A 7,207-nucleotide genomic window follows, 5' to 3' on the forward strand; every position below is an offset into this window, starting at 1 on the left:
AATCCAAAGCATAAGCAGATATATAAATTTATTCAGACATTGTTGTTTAACGCCGCTTAGCTCACCGCTGACGGTGCCATTACAACTTTACTATTATTACATTATTATTTATTTTACTTATATGTCAAATATTACTTTCTATAGATTTTGTTTCTACTGTATTTCATTTCACTTTTCATTCAGTTTATTGTAAATATTGAATAAAACAAGAAATAATATTTGGCATATAATATAAGTAAAATAAATAATAATAATGTAATAATAGTAATAGTGGCATGTTAAACAACAATGTCTTAATAAATTTATACATCTGCTTATGCTTCGGATTATATTAATTTAATACAATCAATGCTATTAACTTTAAACTATTATTTTTTTATATCATAAAAATTACATTTGAGAGTAATAAGTAATTTGGTATATACACTGGAAGAAACATTTATATTGAATTGCAGCATCTACAGCATCTTCTTTCTGCATAAGTAAGTGTTCAAAGTAAACCAACGTTATAATAGCATAGTCAGTGGTGAGCTAAGCGGCGTTAAACAATGTTTTTAGAATTTATATTGGCTTATGCTCCGAATTAAGTTTATCATAATCATCAGAAACACCACCTCTCTGAAAGATAGATTTATACTGTTAGATACTGTTTTTAAACACAGATATCTTGGACTATATAAGTACTTACATAGTTAAATCTGTACCATCATTCAACGTTGAACAGCTGGGGATAGAATTTAAGACTGTAGAATTTTAAATAAAGGAAAGTGAAAAAAATTATATAGTAGATATATACAGAAATAAAGGTAGAAATAGATTCATATTATGATCACTGATTTACAGAAGTGATATATTATCGTTAATGAGTGCAGTTTTTTATCAAATATATTAATCTATTGCTGCGAGGTTCTATTCTTAATATGATACTAAATAGCTGAGGCAACGCGTTTGACAGTATTCTTTAAGTTAGGTTGTAAAACTGTATGCTATCTAAATATAATATTGTACCGCAACTGCTGTTCTTCTTCAAAGGTCTGATCTTCCCTTCACAGAGGACTTTCAAGGTATACCTGCTCTCGATAGCTTACTTGCAATGCTCCATGAAAATACTCCTGCCACATGGATGCACGAACAGATCAAAATTCTTTGACTCGCGTTCACTGATGTTGCAAATTATTAATACTAATCTCACCCTCCAGTAAGCGTATCTCCAGGTTGCACATGGCACACTCAGATCCATCTCCTTGCGCCAGACCTGTGGACTGGAGTAGCCGCAATAGCTATTCTTGTTCCCTATATTACTTATGGAAAGGAAAATGCGGGCCGCGTAAATTCAAAACTGCACAGTGATGTGTTTATGTGAATGCTTAATATTTATTTTAAAATATTATATACAGTTGTTAATTAAAATATATCAAGAAGCACGATAGTACCTCGCGCCAACTGTACGCGCGCGAGGTTTTTGTCCCAGGACAGGTGCTCTGAAACGAAACAAAATATTATTATTTTATACACGTTTATTGTGACGTGTTGTTTCTATAGGCCTGTTCTTTGTCGCTGCACTGCTGCACCGGTGCAGTAAGTTAGAATAAAACAAATATTTTTTCTCATTCTAACTTATTGCACCAGACAGCAGTGCAGCGACGAAGAACAAGCCTCATATTGTTTTCGTATTACTTATATTACTTACTTTTTACTGGTACGTAATATATATGTTTTGGCCTCTCCCACGGCCTCTCCCGCGGTTTTGCCCGCCGCCTCTTTTTTTGAATTTTTTACTTCCACGTTGCCAGCGAGGAGCTGTAAAAAAGAAAAAATAAAACATTAATAAAATATTAATATTTTTATCAATTTAATTAAAAAGAGGCGAAAAAACCACTACCCAGGTAGCAAGGTGACGTCTAATTGACGGCATTTTTTGGTCATTTTATGACGAACCAGACGTCATAATGTCGAGATAAAATGACGTCTAAATGTCGTAAAACTGACGTACATTTGTCTCATCTTAACGACGTCATATATTAACGTCAAAAATACGTCATTATTTTCATATTATTGACGTCATTTTCAAGAAGCTAGTATCGTACATTTGACGGTATTTTATTGTTATTTTTTTGACAAAACATAGGTTTTTAGATTACATTTAATAAAGACGACATTTTAACGTCATTTTTATGACTATCCCAGGTAGTAAAAGCCATTATTTTGACGTTTTAGAAAATATTTCGGATACATGTCCTATATATGCAGTACTTGCATTATGAAAATATCGAAATAACATAATTATAATGTAAAAAAAAAATCTACGTTGTTTCTCAACAAGCATCACGACCCACCACACCATAGTCACGTTTGGAATTGCCTAACTTCCGCGGTCACCCATTCAACTCTGAACCGCCGTCGACGTTGCTTGACTTCGAAGATCGTACGCTACCTAGCCCTTCGTGATGATCCATGAACACTTGATGCTCATGAATACATATTTGTTATAGATCAGTTCAATAGAGAAACATGAAACTTGTAGTTAACTAATATTTTTATAAATAAATATAAATTTACAGTTTTTTTCCTGATTTTTACATATGCGAAATAACATGTGGAATAACTTATAAAAATATGTTTTTGCTCTGTTCTTTTGATAAAGCTAAATTATACCTTAGACAAAACGCAATATTTATAAAATATTTATAATATTTATTTAAATATTTTATAAATATTTATCTAAATATTTTATAAATATTTTTGTGGTCTTAGATTTGACAAATCATAAAGATTTATCATAAATATTATAAAAATATTTATGAAATATTTATAAATATTTACAAAATATTACTTATACAAATCTTTATCTTTTATTTATCATAAATATTATATAAAGTATTTAATTTATATTTTAATATGTTGAATAAAGATTTTTTTTTCGTATATATAAAATATGTGTAAAATATTTATATAATATTTTGAAAAAATAAATATTAATAAATATTAATAAATATTTATCATAAATATTATGTGCTGCCTGGGATGATTCTAAAATATTGATAGTATTAATTATATAAAATATTATATTAATTTTAATAATGTTGTTTATTAACCAATCTTTAAATAATGATAGTTATAGGTAGCAAGGTGTCGTCCACTAGACCTCAATAATTTGTCATTTGAGGTCAAATCGTCAATTATTACAAAGAATTATAGTTAACGTCAGTAATTAGTCACTAATAAAATCTTATTAATACGTCGTAAAATGATCAATTAACTGACGTTATTAATTAGTCAAGAATATGACGTCGGAAATACGTTGTAGGATGGATAAATGACTGACGTAATTAATAGGTCAAAAAATGACGTTACTATTACGTCTTAATTTGGTAACATGACGTCCGCGACATTAAATGACGAATTATTGACGTCGTATTAACGTCACCTTGCTACCTGGGTACAAGGTCTTGGCGTAGAATAAAATTGAAACATGTGTTATCTTAGCGTAAATTCAAAAAACAATGTATTCTTTTAATCGACACATGATACGTATCTAATTAATATAATATACATACTATAGGTTTGCTTTTTACACGACAGACTGAAACGTCTACTTTATTTATGTCACACTAAGATAATACACATTTTCTACACTAATACCTTGTAGTGGCTCATTCACCTCTTTCTAATTTAATTTTGATAACCTTAAAAGTTATTTTTACTTACGTCTTGTATATTGCTGTGGCAATAATGGTGATGGTGGTGGTGGTGATGGTAGTGGGGCCGATGTCGACGGCGGCGATGGTAGTGGGGCCGATGTCGACGGCGATTGTATAATTCCCCATGGCCATATCCATGGGGCCCACCATATCGGTGGGGCCGCCGCCGCCGCCGCCGCCGCCGCCGCCGCCGCCGCCGCCGCCGCCGCCGCCGCCGCCGCCGCCGCCGCCGCCGCCGCCGCCGTCGCCGTCGCCGTCGCCATCGGCGGTGGCGGCGGCGGTAACGGTATTGTTGATAGTAAGGTCGGCGGCGATGGTGGTGGTAGGGCCAATGTCGACGACGACTGCGACGATGGTGGGGCCGACGTTGTCGACGGCGGCGGCGGTGGTGGGGCCGACATTGTCGACGACGGCGGCGGTGGTGGTGGCGGGGCCAATGTCGTCGGCCCTGCCACCGCCGCCGCCGTTGGCGGCATATTCGTCGTTTGTTGCACATGCAGCTTCTCTATTTCAGAAGCTGCATGTGCAATTATCTCGTCTCCGGACAAGCCCGTCTCCATCATTCTGAAAATAAATTTATTCTTTAGTTTAGTATAGATATCTAAAGATGTGTATATTTCTTAAATATTTGTAATATTAACAATATGATGTACTTACATTATGTCTTCATTAACCGCCATCTTTTCACTTTCTGGAGCCCGGCCCGCCCGGCACAGATTTTTTCATAACGCATAAAGCTAATATTTCATGTGTTGTACGACCAACTGGTTGGACGTTTTCGATTGGTCATAGATTAGAGAGATTTCCGAGTTTCTAGAAATGCTCTATCTTATCGCCAATTGAAAAGTCTAATTAACTTGTCGTACGATACATGAAATGTTAGCCTAATGTATAACGCATAAAAGAATTAACCAATCAAAGGTTTTTATTTCTAGCGTTTGCGAACACAGCTTTAGAAATTTTATAGCCGTTTGGATGATGTCTTTATTGTTGACAGATTGTTTATGGCCGCGGTTTGTCTTTATTATTGATACAGATTATCAATATAATTTGATTATTATTAAATCAAAGGTGAGAAGAAAGTATTGAAAATAATATTTTAGTAAGTATCAAAATAAATGTATAACTATTTTTAAAATAGACTCTTGGAATTTTACAAAATTAGATAAAAGCAAGCGGCGCGATTAAAAGTGAAACACGTTATGTTATTTTTTATAGGTTTTGACACGTTTATACTTATTCTGACAATCCGAATTTTAACAATGCTTTTACAATTAAATATGTTAACATTTTATGATCTGAGCATATTCGTTGCAATGTATATTTTTGTTCTACTACTGATTGAAATAATCAAACTTTTGGATTTAAATATAGATTTAGGTGGTCGATTCTGTATTTCTGAAGGAGTAAAAATGTGAAAAGCAATAATAATTTTTTTAGAAATATAGAACCTTTTGTATTAAAAAGCTAATTCGTCAATTTTGAAGAGTTATTATGAAAATATAAGTATATTTATGGATATAAGTACTGCGTTCTCAATGCTCGTTTGCCTTTATTTGATTTTTATATTATGTTATAATTAAAATAGTGTAAACTGGAAAAAAATTAATATTTTTATTTTTAAACAGAGCGTCTCTACTAACTTATTTCCTAAGTCTCGGAAATGGCTTTAGATTTAGATATGGAAAAATGTTTTAGATGAAAATTGTAGATAGGATATTAATAATGGAAAAAATATGATTTTGACTTTGATGTTGCCAAGGTCAGGAGGACGTTATGGTAATATATAAATATTAAGGTGATCTTGTAATCTTGTCGTTATTGAATACCTGACCGATATTCATAGCCCGGTATTCATATTCGAGTCTTATTTTAAGGCCGGTATTCATAGTCGAATTTTACTTAAGACCCATCTTAAGCACGATCTTGAGACGTCAATGCTGTTATTTCATTGGTTAAGTAAGTCTTAAGTCGGCTCGAAGCTAGACTTAAGACCATTCTTGAGCTTAAGATCGGTCTATGAATTCCGTCCTATGATTCAAGAATTGTCTTAAGTCTAGCTTCAAGCAGACTTAAGACTTACTTAACCAATGAAATAACAGCATTGACGTCTCAAGATCGTGCTTAAGATGGGTCTTGAATAAGATCGGTCTATAAATTCCGTTCTAATACTTTGATTGGTTGATGACATCTTAAGGCAGTACTTAAGACAATTTTAATTAAAAATAAGACATTTATGAATATTGGCTATAGTCGAATCTTGTGGTTTGTTCTTTTTCGCTGCATTGTTGCACTGTTAGAGTAAGACAAATATATTTTTTCTCACTCTAACTTATTGCACGAATACAGCAGTGCAGTGAAAAAGAACAGGCCATTATATTTAAGATCATCTTAAGTATTGTCTTAAGATGCCATCAACCAATTATAGAGCCGTATTAGCATGTTAAGATATTGTTCGAAATGATTTTAAAATAAGATTTGACTATTAATACCGGTACCGGCCTATGAATACCGGCCCAAGTCAAGCCCAAGTGTTCATCATGTTTTAAAGCCGTTTCCAAGCTTTAGGGGGTGGGTCAGACTTTTGAGATGCTATGTTAAGCCTCGTCTATAATAGCTATAGTGGTAAGGTAGTTGTAATTTGCGACAGCCAATAAGTATAAAGCTTTTATGTTCCAATATTTATAGTCGGGTTTCATATTTAAAATTATCTTAAGTACTGCCTTAAGATGTCATCAACCAATCACAGAGTCGTATTAGCATTTTAAGACATTGCTTGAGACAATCTTAAAATAAGATTTGACTATGAATATTGGCCAATGACCTTACAACTTTACTACTACTGCTATTGTAGATGAGGCTTTATATGTAATATTTCTTTTTTACGTGTTATTTTAGTCACATAGATCTTATATTATCTACTGATTTAGAGAAGAGAGGTAAGGCTTTTTCTTTTTATTTTTTCTCCTTATTTTCCTTTTTTATTTTTCCTTTTTTATACATATACAGGGTGATTCAAAATAACTATATGTCCTTGCATAGACGTATTCTTAGTAATATTCTGAGTCAACTTTTTCTTTTGCAAAACATTATCCAGAGCTTAGATTTCTAGATATAATAAGAAATAGTTTACGTATCCTGAATCGGATACAAAAGGTAAGCAGGGGTGGCACAACTCACCGCTGCTCGCAGGCACCACGAGCACCGCGAGGCATCTGCTGCGCTCAATAATCGATAATCATCTCAATTATCTTTAACGATGGTAAAAACTTTTTTGTTGCCTAATCTCGAAAGACAATCTTCAATACGCGGGAACGGATATTTCTGCCTTACTATTCGGTTGTTTAGTGGTCTTAGATCAACGCAAAGGCGCAGTGAACCGTTTTTCTTCTTCACCGGGACAACACGAGAACAATAAGGAGAGTTACTTTCTTTAATAATCTTTCTGTTTAAGAGGTCTTCAATTATCTCTCGGATCTGTAATCGTTCCGACCACACAAACCGCC

General features: G+C 33.6%; 1 long non-coding RNA gene across 1 annotated transcript; it reads right to left on the minus strand.

The window, feature by feature from the left end:
• Positions 1-229: 229 nt before the first annotated feature.
• Positions 230-3,816, minus strand: LOC118646608. Its single transcript, XR_004964121.1, has 3 exons — positions 3,709-3,816; positions 1,691-1,800; positions 230-1,481 (listed from the first exon to the last, which is right to left on the minus strand). It is a non-coding gene; the product is annotated as an uncharacterized LOC118646608 (long non-coding RNA).
• Between the last annotated feature and the right edge of the window lie 3,391 nt (positions 3,817-7,207).

Source organism: Monomorium pharaonis, chromosome 7, assembly GCF_013373865.1.
Source record: "Monomorium pharaonis isolate MP-MQ-018 chromosome 7, ASM1337386v2, whole genome shotgun sequence".
Classification (NCBI taxonomy): Eukaryota; Metazoa; Arthropoda; class Insecta; order Hymenoptera; family Formicidae; genus Monomorium; species Monomorium pharaonis.